At 41.5% G+C, this 14350-nt stretch overlaps 1 protein-coding gene across 2 annotated transcripts in view; it reads left to right on the plus strand.

The window, feature by feature from the left end:
* The window catches only part of SYT9 (synaptotagmin 9), an 881257-nt gene that overhangs the window by 676855 nt on the left and 190052 nt on the right, over positions 1-14350 (plus strand). The gene's annotated exons all lie outside the window — the stretch shown is intronic.

Genomic DNA, 14350 nt, shown 5'->3' on the forward strand with positions numbered 1-14350 from the left:
TTCCAAGAGGAGCTCAACTGATGCCACATCAAGGGTCCAAGACATGGGAGGCCCCTCTTGGAAATCAAGAACTCAATCCAGCAGAGGCCAGCAGGGTCAGGCAGGTCTATTTGCAAGTCCAGGTAGGCTCAGGGCAGCAGGTCAGCTGGGAAGTGGCAGAGAGGCCTCTAGAGCTTGTTGTGTCCCTATCGCTCACAACAAGAGTCCAGCTAACTAGCCCTTGGAGTCACTCAGGTAGCTTGGGATAGAGGGAGCAAATCCTGTCTTACTTTCAAGTAGTAGGGCAGTCTTCTGGAGGCAGGACACTCCTTCTTCTGTAAGTCCACATGTCCAGGAGTGTACTGAAGAGTGGCTCAGAGGTTCCCATTTTATACGTTATGCTGGCTTAGAAGTGGGAGAAACCCCACAAGAGCCCCTGGAATTCCTTCCTCCCTGCCCTGGTCCCAGTCTGTCTGCAGTCACAATTGGTTAGCCTGAAGTTCTTTGTGTGTGAGCTGAAGCAGTGTCTGAAGTTCAAGTGGGGGTGTGCAGAGCTCTGCCCCCAATCCTGCCATGAATGGCCCATCACCCAGTCCCTATTTTGTGTGGCTGTCTGGGAGGAATACACAAAGGCCAACTAACCATGTGACAAGCTGCAGTCACCAAATGGTTAGGACAGAAAATGCCAACTTTCTAAAGAGGTCTTTTCAGAATTGTGCCATAAAATCTGACTTTATTATGGAAGAGGATTTTATATTACAATTCCCTAGACACCAAAAAAATGATATTTCTACCTGCTACCAGCCACAAGTGATCACGTATTAAATGTAATAAGATAACCCAACGTTATCCTATCGAATGAGTAGGCATCATAGTAGTGAAGAAATATATTTGTGAGTTTTTCACTATTGGGGCAGTTAAAACTTAAACGCACATTTCCAACCTGTTAAACACAATGTACCCTCCCTATGGGCTGTATAGGCCCTACCCTAAGGGTGACTTATAGGTATTAAACAAGGAAGGGTTAGGTCTAACAAAACATTTATTTGCCACGTCAAAATGGCATTTTAAAACAAAAACGCTCATGGGCTGTAATGGCAGGTCTGAGACATGTTTAAAGGTTACTTAAGGGGGTGGCACAACACGTGCTGCAGGCCCACTAGTAGCATTTTATTTAGCAGATTTCAGTGTGTGGTATAACATTTTACTAGGGATGTAAACATACATTAAATGGGGCAAATGGGTGTTATCCAGTTTTACCATGTTTGAAGAAGAGAGCGCAAGCACTTTAGCACTGGTTAACACTGGTAAAATGCAGAGCACACTAAAAGCTACCAAAAACGAATTCAGCAAAACAGGAGTGGTGAGCAGAACAGACACTTTGCAAGAAGAAGCAGTAGTGGTGTTCTTAGATACCACAATGGCATTTCATACTTTCAAGTGGCAATATATTTATGCAGTCCTCAAAAGAATGGGATTCAGTCCCACATTTTTGAGCTAGATATGACTCCTATATACTGAGCCACTTGCACAGGTGGTAGTAAATAACCGAAAATCACCAACATTTACCCTTGAGAGGGGCCCCAGGCGGGGTGCCCCCTGTCCCCACTGCACTGCGCTCTGATGCTGGAGTTATTGGAGTGGTGGATACAGAAAGATCCCATCATGAGGGGCCTACGTTGGTCGGAGGGTTGGGAGGACCGCATCTCATTGTATGCAGATGACCTACTGCTTTACCTGGCCTCACCAAAAACCTTGATAAATAGAGCACCTTTTCACCAATTTTGGGAAATATTCCGGATACACCATAAACTGGAATAAGTCTGTCATCTATGTTCTAAGAGAGAGTTTCCCCCCACCCCAAAAGTATGTGACAGAGGAGACACACAAGGGTTTCAGATACCTGGAAATATATGTCACCATAGACCCTGCAGCATATTACGAGCGAAGCTTCCTACCCCCACTGCAGTGGCTCTGAAGCGATGTCAAACATTGGAGGTCTCTCCCTTTGTCCTTACTGGGTCGAGCTGCATTATTTAAAATGATGTCCCTGCCGTGTTTTCTATATGTATTACAAAATACACCGAACCCGGTTCGCGTTGACTATTTCAAGGCAACTGAGGGGGAGCAAAGGGAGCTTCTGTGGGAGGGAAAACCACCCCGTATAGCGACTCAAAAGTTAATAATGGGGCGGTATGACGGGGGTATAGGACTGCCGTATATGGAAAGGTACTACTGGGCAGCACACCTAGCAGCAATAAATCAAGGCATATACAGACCCCACAATGGCCCTGGATACAATATGGACCGATGGCTTCTCCCAGATGGGAATTATATTATAGCACTGTATACCAACCCAACAAATTTGCAGCTGACGGGCCCTACCGACCATGCGGTCCGAATATGGCATACTGCACACAAAATGTTTTGGAGGGACTGGAAAAATCACGCAGATCACCCTGCTGTGGGACACAGACAAACTCTGTACACTGAAAAACGCTAGGGGCTTTGACCGATAGGACATGATTGGAATCTCAAAAGTGGGGGACCTGTGGAAGAAGGGAGAAGTAGTTTCCTTTGCACAGCTGCAGAAGGAATATGAATTGCAGACATGGAATATTTCAGATACTTACAAGTAAGACATGCACTGCAAGCAGTCATTCCAAAGGGTGAATCTCTGATAGAATCCGCCCAGCTGGAGGATAGAATCCTTGACAAACATATGCCCCAAAAAGCTATCTATTTGACGTATCAGAAATTAATTAACAATATGACTGATCTCCTCCTCGGCTGTGCGAACACTGGGAAATTGATGTAGTGGGTATGGAGGATGATCACAGGCAGGAAGTCTTGGCGTCTCCCCTGGAGACATGGATCTCCTCCAAGCTAAGACTTGTACAACTCAAGGTTCTACACAGGGTATATCTGTAGTGTCAAGCTCCAGTAAAAATGGGTCATAGAGAAGACCCCGAATGTGGTAGAAAGTGTGGCCAGGAGGGTACATTGATACATATTATCTGGGAATGTGTTCACATTCAGCAATACTGGATGATTCGATGTATGGAAGAAGTCTTAGGAACACAGATAAAAAATAAGCCGGGACTGTGCCTCCTAAATATCTGGGAACCTACTGAACTAGGTAGTAAAGCAAAGACCTGGGTAACGCTAGGAATAATGATATCACGATGTAACATTGCTAAAATATTGGGTGCACGGGAGGCTCCAACAATTACAATATGGAAGAGAGACCTTGATTGGTGTATGTTGATGAGGCGAACAGTACATGAATCAAGGGGCTGTCCTAGGAAATGGTCACAAATATATGGAAAATGGAATGAGTACCGGGGAAATATATGTGATTCTCCGCAGATGACTGTTCATCCAATCCCAGTCATAGAATGAGTAGAGTACCTTAGGGACGATAGATACGAAGTGTAGTAGACAGATTTAGGTGAGAAAAGGATAAAGCTCATTTGATGTAAAGTGCTGTGTAAGCTGTGAGAATGTGTTTGCATTACATTAACATTGTCATTAATAAAATGATTTTTTTTAAAACAGTAGGGTGAAGGTTTTTGGTGCTACCACACAAGGTTTTCAGGCCAATATGAAATTCACTGGCACACAAACGATATTGCAGAAATAACAGCTTGAGCCATGTGGGGAATGGGGAGTACACTTAGGGTCCCATTAGGATGTCGGGTGGATCGCCACGGCCATGCGGGCAGTGGCGATCTGCCCGACATCCTTCCCCGCCCGCCACCCATTTCCCCCACCCATTTCCCCCACCATATTACTATGCTGGGCGGAAAACCGGCAGACGGTCTTTCCGTCGCCGCTTTTCCGCCCGGTCGACATGTCGACTGGGCGGAAAAGGGTTCTATATGGTTGCGGTGTCTGTTAGACACTGCCATCCATATTAGGAAGGCAGCGAGAACATGCTTTTCCGTGGCGGCGATGCAAAACTTCAGAGAGGTCGTTCAGACTGTTTTACAGATATCATAGTCAGTGTGAACCTTACAAGAACTGCTTTGACAGTTATCTTGAACTATTGTCAAAGAATGTGAGAGAATCAGGTGAATGTCTACAAGTGGAACAATTGACCTTGCCTGCATCAAACATTTGACACCTACACCTCTTCCACTTGATAAATTCTGGTTATCAATGTCGAATAAGAGGAACTTAGAGATTTTAACTCACCAAAATATTGAAACATTTCTGATGCTTCAGGGAACACTGAATTTTCAAACATTGCCAATGAGGGGTTGGTGCCTGCAGAGATATATTCAAAAGGTGGGAGGCATATTGTTCAAGAACCTAACAGCAAAGTGGAGGAAGCTGACCTTCATGTTCTGCCACATGTTGAGTGGGTGGTTCCAAATGGTTACAATCAAGTCATTGTACTGTCAAATGGTACAGATGCTTTTATTGTGCTACTTAGATATGTTGCAATGTTTGTAAGCCATGAATTATCAGAGTTATGGATAGGTTATGAAACAGATGAGAAAAGACCCTTAATCCTGCTTTCTGTACAATAAACTTCAGAGATGCCCAGTGTTCTTATCAAGGCACATATTCCTATGGGGATGACATGATGAGTAAAGCTTGGAGCTTTAATTGCTGAATCTGGGAAGTTTCTCAAAGGATTTGCTGAGACAGAAGAAGAACGTGACTTTAAAGATGTCGAAAAATACATTTTGCATGTGTGGAAAACAAGTTCTAACTGTCACACATTTGACAATCTTCGGTACAGTGAGTTCAGTCCCACTAAGTGACCTTCCATCAACGTCATATTCTGTATGTGGACACATTAAAAGAGTGTTCTACTTGATCAGAAGATGTGTAAATGTTATGGATCATGCATATGTAGAGAAAGATCAATGTGAATTTGATTGGGAAAATATTGATGGGGTGCTAAAACCTATAAAATTGCTAAGTCTTCTACCCACAGAACTTACACGTACATGTACTTGCAAAACCTGTGCTACAAAAAGATGTCCCTGTTGATATGCTCTCTTCAATAGGAATATATGATGTTACAACGCATACATTTACAATACAAGCCTTTACAACACAGTTTTTACATCGCAACATCCTTTACAACGCATTCTTTTACATCGCATGCCATTACATCGCATTTTCAAAAACTACCTTTACAACGTATTCCATTAAATTGCATTATACCTTTACAACACATACCATTACAATGCATACAATTGTATGCATTGTAATGGTAAGTGTTGGATAGTATAGGGGTAATAATTACTATTCTTACTCTAGTGAGTGCAACAGTAGGGTAAGTGCTGGATAGTGTAGGGGTAAAAATTACTATTCTAACTCCAGAGTGTGCAACAGTAGGGTAGGTGTTGGATAGTGTAGGTGTAGAAATTACTATTCTAACTCCAGTGAGTGCAACAGTAGATTAAGTGTCGGATAGTGTAAGGGTACTATGCATTGTAATGGTATGCGTTGTAATGACTTGCAATGAAATGCCTGCGTTTTAGTGGCATGCATTGTAATGACATGCGTTGTAGTGACATGTGATGTAATTGCTGCGTTGTAATGACAGGCTATGTAAAGAATGTTGCGATGTAATGACTGCTATGTAAAGGTAGTCTGAAGTAATGACTGCATTGTAATGGTTGTTTCCCCTTCAATAGTTCAACATTCTGCAAATGTACCACAAGTGTTTGCCGAAACAAATAAGGAGTGAAACACATTATTTTTTTTCATATTCAAATCACAAACATTGTTTGGTGTATACATAATAGGATTAAAAATTATTATTTGTTTCATTTCTATATATGTCTTTGCTTCCTCTATTATAGCTGCCATTTCGGAAAATGGCAGAAGGGTAGTTCTGTGGAGTTATTTTCTGTCTCCATAAGAGTACATGTCCTCCAAAACATATGTTTTGACACCAAACGAGGTATGTAGGTCTCATATTTCCTGAAATATTACATCATCACTACAACACACCATTTTTAAAAATATCATTCTGAAAATTTGGCCTGGATCAGCAATGTCTACCCAAGCGAAATTACTTCACTAATGATCCAAAAATACAAATTCAAATAATAAAATCTCTGGGTAACAATTTTTATATCAGGGGGCCGGGGTTGAGTCGAAGGCCTCATCCTGACCCGGAGTTCACCAACGTCTATGCCAAGTATGCAGTTCCTGCAGATGTTCAAAAACATGTGATATGTATGTATGTGAAAGTAAATGACAAAAATCACTGAACAAATTAATTGCAGTTGTACAAGTGTGAACATTTGAAAAAGACTTCTATTTTTAAATGTTTGCAAATTGCTATTGATAATTTTCAGGGCTGTGTATACTTTGAAACCCACGCAGGCCCCAGTGAACAAAGTACCTTTCCTGGTTGCAAACAGCAAGATGCGTTGATGGTGGTGCCTACAGGTGCAGGATGTATCAATCTTCTCCACCCTGTGAAGGCGAAGTGTGAGTTCCGAAGATGAGTGTCGGAGTTCAGAAACGTCGAGCGAATAGACGGATTCTCTCATTCTGTCGAGGGGATGCGTTGAACTCACCAAGCTGCTGCAGCTTCGATACGCTGTCTGATGCCTCGATCTCTGGAGGCAAAGTGCTGGTTCCAATGCGATGCACCGATTTAACTCCTGCAACCGGGTCGATGCATCGGTTCTGCTACATGCAGACAGGAGATGCGTCAACATTTGTGTTGCAGGTATCTGGGCCACTTTCAGTGAGCCAGGCACAGGAGCAGGGATAGAGACTTGGATATCCCAGAGTCCCAAGTAAAAGGAGGCAACCCAACAAGCCATTGGAGATCACTTGGAGTGATGACAGAGTCCAACTGTCATAAAGTAGAGTCCCAGAGCAGCAGGAAAACAAATAGAAAAGCAGGACTTCCAGATCAACAGTCCAGTTGAGTCCTTCAAGCAGCACAGCAGTGCTTCTGGCAGAGCTTCAGTTACACATCCAGTAGTATCTGATTTTAGTAGGTCAGAGACCCAGTACTTATGCCCAAAAGTGCATTAGATGTGGGGATGACTTCAAAGTAGCTCTCTGAAGTATCTCTTTCAACTGAGCCCTGTCTGCTAGGCTATCTGTGTAGGGAAATCAGTCAGTGTGGTGACAGGACACTTCCTATTCAAGTGGGGTGTTAGCCCCTCCCTTCCATCCAGCCCAGGCAGTGCCATCAGAATTCAGATGTATGTAGATGGGTATGGTACTCTGACACACCTATCCTTCCTGTTTTGTGGTTGTTTAGAGGGAATGCACAAAGTTAAGTTGTCACCCAACTCAGACGTATATTGGAGACAGGCTGTCAGGCACACTGAGCAGTAGGTGTAGAGAAATGTAAATGTTCTAAAAGTAGCATTTCTAAAACAGTCCAACTTCACCCGTAAGAATGCTTTATCATTACCATTCCAAAGATATGAAACATGAAAAAGTTACTCCTCTCTGATCATAAATTGTTGCAAAATAATGTATTAAGGAATTCTCAATGCTAGCGCTTGAGAAGACTGGCCTCACAGTAGTGAAAAACGAATAGGGGTGACTTTTATGTCATGAAAGAGGGGCAGCTTAAGCCTTGGAAAGTAGTTTAAAATGTTAAGTTGAAGTGGCAGTAAACTGCACACACAGGCACTGCAGTGGCAGGGCTGAGACAGGTTTGCAAGGCTACTTCTGTGGTTGGCACAATCAGTGCTCCAGCCCAATAGTAGCATTTAACATACAGGCCATGGGTATATGGTATACTACTTTAGTAGGGTCTTACAAGTAAATGTATTACTCCATTCAGTCCTAAGGCCAACAAAAAGTACCGGCAAAATACGGGAGGTAAAAGAAAAAATGTCTGGGAAAAGACCTCCCTAAGGATGATAGGTCTAACAGTTCTGTATTTCTGTTAGGTTGCAATATGTTGTTGGGGTTGTTGGAACATATTTAGAGCATATTTTATCTAAAAGTATTAATTGTTTAGATATTTTTTCATTTCATTCTATTTTTTTTGTTTTTACATACTTTGTTAAGTGTTCTATTATTTAAAAATATTAAACTTTGTTACATGCATTCAACAATTATTATGGATTCATCATTTGAAATTGGATATAGATATTGTTAATTTATTAATAGTGAAACACGTTTGTATTGTGTTTATTATTTGGGAGAAACTAGTAAAAATTATATAAATTGTTTTTATTTGTGTAGCAATATTAATATCATGGAATGTAATATTTATTGATGCATTCAATTATTTCCTAATTTTATGTTTTTTTAAGAATATTCTTTCACGTTTATAACTTAACACTGTTAATTCCTAAATCAATACTTGTCAATAATTTAAAATGTATTTCAAAAGGTAACAATGTTAATTACAATGAGATACAGTATACCTTAATTTACAAGTTTATAAGATCGATATTTATATTGCTGTCATTTTGTTGTACCATAATATTTTTGTGATCGATATTAGGTAATAAAGCCATCAACCTTTTTTCTCTGTTCTTTCTGTACATGCGTATCATGTTCTTGCCAGTAGTATATTCACCCCCACAAGTACATTTAAAATAATTCTGCCATTGTTGATGTTAATTGTTATGCATTGTTATGCATTAAGTGATGTCACCAGTATTGTCACAGGTTACGTCAATGGTGATGTCATCTCTCATATTGTATGATTTTATGAGTGGTGTATTGACACATTTCAGTGTGTTTAGGGTTTTTGATAACAATCAATATTATTTGTAATGAAGGTCATCTTATTGCATTTGCCATCAATATTATGCCTTTCAAGCTGTAATACCAAAATAGATTAACCATGGTGGTAATTACGTATTGAAACACCTGAAATACATAAAGTGCAGAAATATGTATGAGTAGGTTCCAGTCAAAACCCATTTGTAGTGACAGAACCTAAAGATGGTAGCCCTTATCCTTAAAAATCCTATTAAATCATTTGCACTGTTACATCTATGTTTTTAACGCATGTAACTTCATCCAGTAACTCATGTAACTTGTAACTATGCTCTGAAACCATGTTCGTCCTCATGTAAAGGACTCTGATACCTCCGGGTCTAGCCAGCGCTACATAAAACTTTTCAAATAAATAAATGAGTGCAGCCTTGAAGCCCTTTTAGTGCTTTCATATGTATGTTTGTGCGTAGTGTACATATGAATTTTGGCAGAAAAAAGGTTTAGGTAGAGCGGTTAAACTTTTGATAAGTAAAATGATTTTCATCACCAGTATGAGTTATGCCTTTGATATAAACAGTATTTTGTTCTATATTTTCTACTGAAGTGCACACATTGCATTATCTATTTTAAAAGGTAATGAGATGCCATGATTTACGGGAAGATAATCCCTTTAATGAGTTGTAATTACAACAAGGACAATGGTTATAAAGGTTAAAAGAAACACTAGATCTTCTAAAGATACATTTGATAATATTTTTGTTGTTGTAATAAACCATTTGATAGTCGTAATGAAATGGTTTATTGACTTGTGAAATAGATTTCAAGGAAGAGAAACATGGGGAAAATGGTTACATCATCAAAACCGATAGCCTGCGAAAGATAGAAGAAAAACAAAAAATTCACCCTCAATATATATATATTTTATTTTTTATTCCCGAAATAGCAGTCCATACTGAGGTTTTGATCCAGCACAACTAGCATTGGTTTCACATATTTCAGCATGCCAGGCAAAATAGAATTGTGCCAGCTAGAGTGATACCCACAAGCAAATTAAAAAATCAGTTGTCAGGATATTTTAATAATTTGATGGGAAAGTAAGGTGGCATCCTTTACCCACTGCTTAACTGCTACTGGTACCACCACTACTTCTACTACTACTAATACTACCACCTGCACTACTACTACTACTACTGCTCCCTAAATTTATGTAGCACCCAATATCAAAGGGCTTCTAGATGCCATCTTATCTCGTGCCACACGCAATGCAGACAGCAACCCATAAAAAATTATATTTCACCACAGTGGGTGTGTGAACCTTTTTCAACATAAGCAAAGCACAAACCTGACACACTATTGCTGATAAGACATACTGGCAGCTAAATTGGATTGATACTCAAAGTGTTTCATCATTATCAATCCTTATCCACCTAGAAATTACTCATCTGTTCTCTACTCCATATGCAGACTTTTTGAGAATGTTTGTAACTCTCAACTATTTCCAATCACCTGACATTCTTGTACACTTCACATATATACCTCATCAGTTCTACTTAGGGATACCAAACTTCCACCATAATATGCAATTTATGGTCACCACAAGGACAATGATCCCACAGCATATAATTTCATTTTCCATCATTAGCCTTTGTCAACTGTTAAGGCAAGGGCTAGACCACATATGTCCTGCCTAAGCTGAGGATTGCTACATAAGCGCAAGATATTCAGGACTCAATATACATGTGATAAATGAACACCCCATTTATATAAAGAAGCTTGTTTACATGGTCAGAAGAAACATTGATAATCCACCATTTATCCAGCCCTCCTGGATGTTTTGTCACCACTGGACTAGAGAATTCCTGAACAAGATTCTTACGTTTATGGAACATGCTCCTTGGTCTACTCATCCTAATGATGGTATCGTTGTGGTGTTGAGTTCAGTGTGTCTGTTCATTTGCCCATTGTGAAAAAGTGAATTATTAGTTAATGTGGATGCCAGACCACCACAAGTAGTAATTCACTATCTTGTTAAGCCTGGTAAAGTTTTCAGAAATGTATACCTATGCTCAACTACTGGTAGCTTTTACACTGAGCAGACAGGCTTAATTTAGAAATAAATGGGTAAAGCATTTAGAAGTACCATTAAAGTTAAACACCTGAAAACACAATAAATATCCCACTCCAATTTATTAAAATAGAGACGTTTATGAAGATAATAACACCAAATCAACAAACATCCAATGAGGGAAATCAGAGATATGATTTTTTAACGTTTTAAAGAGTTTTGCACCAATCTTTGCCAACTGCTTGAGCTTGAAAGGAGAAGCTAGGTTTGACACCGTTAAAGTTTTATCTTTGGAATTAGGCTTTGGAATGGAAGTCAAAAGTTGACAGTAGGGCAAGGCAGCAGGCTGTAGCTACAAAGGGGTCCATGAGACCAGTTAGCTATCGAATGAAGTCCTGGGGAATCTTTTGACTTTTGGGAGTAAAGCACAGAGCTGGAAAATTTCAAAATTGCCCCCATTAAAGGACTCTCAATGGCAGGATACTTTTGGTACCTTCACCTGGTGAAGATGTCTATGTTTCTGCATAGCAAGGCTGCAAGCAGTATCCATTCATGCCTCTTTGGGCCGGATACCCTCTTCGTGAAGTCCTACTGAAAAGGATTTACTGCTGTAGAAAAGCTCTGAGTGGATCCAGCCTGAATCTTTGACCCGGTGGCAACGCACCTCCAACAGGTTAACATGGGAGGTTTGCCCCTGTCTTCCGCAGGTCTTTGGAAGAAAAAAAAGTTTCTGAGTCCTAATTTCTCAGGATGTTAGGAAGGGTACAGTTTGACACAGCCAAGGATCCCAGGACCTCATGAATAGCACTTGGGGGTCATGAATCAATCCAACAGAAGCTACCAGCTGCGTCGAGGGCAGTCCATTTGGAACTGGTCATTTGGCCCCATCAGGAGAAGGGGTTTTAGCAGTTTAATGTTTCCTTGTACTTTAACTAGAGGTCAGCCAACTGACAGTTGTAGTGCACATCTTTGTCCTGGGTACAAGTGGGAGCAGCTACAGCCCTTTTAGTCACCTCATAGCTCTCAACACCAGGTGTAGTCATTCTCCCACAGGTACAGTAGTCTTCTGAAAGGGTACCCAGAGGTGTCACATTTATTCTTGGCACTAGCCTGTGGATTGGGTAACTCCTGGCCTACCCTAAAAACTTTCCAGGGGTAACGCTACCAATTTTTATAGCAGGTTCTGTGTGCCCTATTGCAAACAATTTCCCAGTGTCTCTCTCTGCCTAGATCCAAGATGGAGAAACTATTCTCCCCTTGTGCACAGCCAGTGTGCCTATCCCAGAGTTGTGGTCAGGTAACCTCTCCTCTGTGGAATTTGTATCCGCCTAACTCGGGGAGCAAAGAAGGGCTCTACCAAGGTGTCAGATGCAATTTGCCTGTGACACTACAGGCCACTTTTAAGTGATGCAAGTTTCTGGACTGCTCGGATGGTCATTGTGCCAGAGGAACAGAACACCTCCCCCCATTAAGGCCTATGTTTCAGCTTTGAGAGCTCTGGAAGCAAGTTCACACTTTATGAAGGGTGCAGTTCAACTCTAATGACAGTTGGAGGTGATGTAAATAGGCCTCCAGAGGTTTAGACAGGGAAAAGTTAACTTTTTCCAAAATATTTATTACAAATCTGACTTCACCAGTGAATTAGGCTTGTAATAAATATTTTGAAAAGTCCATGAATGAAATATGTAGGTGGTTCCTTGACAGAGATAACATTATTAAATTGACTATTGTATCCCAGTGATTTCCTATGGAACAGCCAACCGGGCTATAATGAAAATAGCCTTTGGGTCTTTTTCACTATACGGACATGTTTAACAGGAATCTTTTACATGTCCTACTTTTAAATACCTTGCACTCTGCCTTATTGGCAGTAAGGCTGTTAGACCTTGGATCGTTGGCGTGAGTCTGCCTTCCATTTTCCACTAATTGCCTCCTCTGTTTTTGGATCTGTTTTGCTGGTTAGATGCTTTAGGTACTGTGCCACTGCTATTCAGTGCCACAGTGCAAGTGCTCCCTATGTTAAGTTGACGTATTGATTAGTGGCTCCATGATTGGGTTATTTGATATACTTGTCAGACCCAAGTACAGTGCACCATGTGTGCCCAGGGCTTGTAAATCAAATGCTGCTGGTGGGCTTGCAGCTCTGGTTGTGCCACCCACAGAAGCAGCTTGTAAATTGTATCTCAGGCCTGCCATTGCAGAGCCTGCGTGCAGTCTAGTACTGCCATGTCGACTTGGTAAGTGTACCCACTTGCCAGTCCCTAAACCTTCCCTTTTCTTCATATCAGACACCCCTAAGGTAGGCCCATGGGCAGGGTGCATTGTAAGTATAAGGTAGGACATGCATTGGTGTGTGTGGCATGTCCTAATAGTGAATTACGGTACAAAAGGGTATGGTGATGGACGGAGCATCTGAATCAATCAAACACTCACACCCAGTCAAAAGATCTGGGTTTAATCCATCACCTTTCTTTAGCCCACTCTGCCACCCCAGTTCAGACATGGCTATATGCAAATCAGTCTGACCCTGTGTCTCATGGGAACAGTCCAGCCCGAACTGCCAAGCCATGTCTTCCCTGGACCGAAAACAAGCTTCCGAGGACCGGTTTCTGGCATTCCAGCCGTCTTCAGCCCGGCTTGCTTGAATCCAGTGGCAAAGTGAGCAAGGGACTCACGTCTGAGCATACCCTGCCACACATATGGTGGCCAAAAGCGGTACAAAAGGGTATGGTGAATTACAGCCATTTTTGTTTTTTACTATTCCAAGGCTACTAGTTCCCCATAGGCCAGAATGGGCAGTTTGATTATACCATTTTATAATCTTAACTGATTCAGGGAACTAGGTAGAAATTCGAGTTTAGTATGCCTGAACTCAGAATAATAAAATACATATTTTAGTGAAGTTGGTTTTAACATTCTGTGTTTAAAAATAGAAAACAGGTATTTTCTTGCCTAACCATCCAGCCTGCCTCTGCTAGCTTGTGTATTGATGTCTGGTTTTGTGAGTGACCGGAGCTGGGGGTTTCCAAGAGACAGGGTGAGTCAGTGCAAGGCTGAATAGACCCATCTGCATGCAGATGGGTGGGAGGAATTGCACCTGGGACCTAAATAGGGCTGTGCCTGCCTTCCACAATGCCCCACCTCCTGGGGTGTGTCTGATGTCCCCAGCCCACACTGTCAAAGGAAAGAAGGAGTTTTGTCAACAAAGTGCTCCAGGACTGCACGGAACTGGTTTGGACTGGGCCCTCGGCCTTCAGAGGACAAAGGATTTAATAGTATAAATATTAAGGCCCAGACCCCAAGACTTTAGATCACTTCTGGAACAACAAGATGAACCTCTGCCAAGGAGAAGAACCAAGGAAGCTGTAGGAGTTGGACTGCCCCCTGCCAGTGTACTGTGTTATTGGGTTCGCCTACAGTGGTGTCTTCAGTGCCAAGGAGAGGAGAAGGAACTTTCAAAGAACTTTAATCATCTTGCAGAATGTTACTTCAAGGGCTTGATTTGAGCTTGCCTCCTGACCGAAGTCTCAGGAATACCAGACTTCACCCCTTCTGGTTGCCTGCATCTGGAACTTGCTGTTCTAGCTGCTACGGAATGTGCATTGAAACCGTGAGCGCCGCTCCGAC

Source organism: Lissotriton vulgaris, chromosome 2_1 (genome assembly GCF_964263255.1).
Source record: "Lissotriton vulgaris chromosome 2_1, aLisVul1.2, whole genome shotgun sequence".
NCBI lineage: Eukaryota > Metazoa > Chordata > Amphibia > Caudata > Salamandridae > Lissotriton > Lissotriton vulgaris.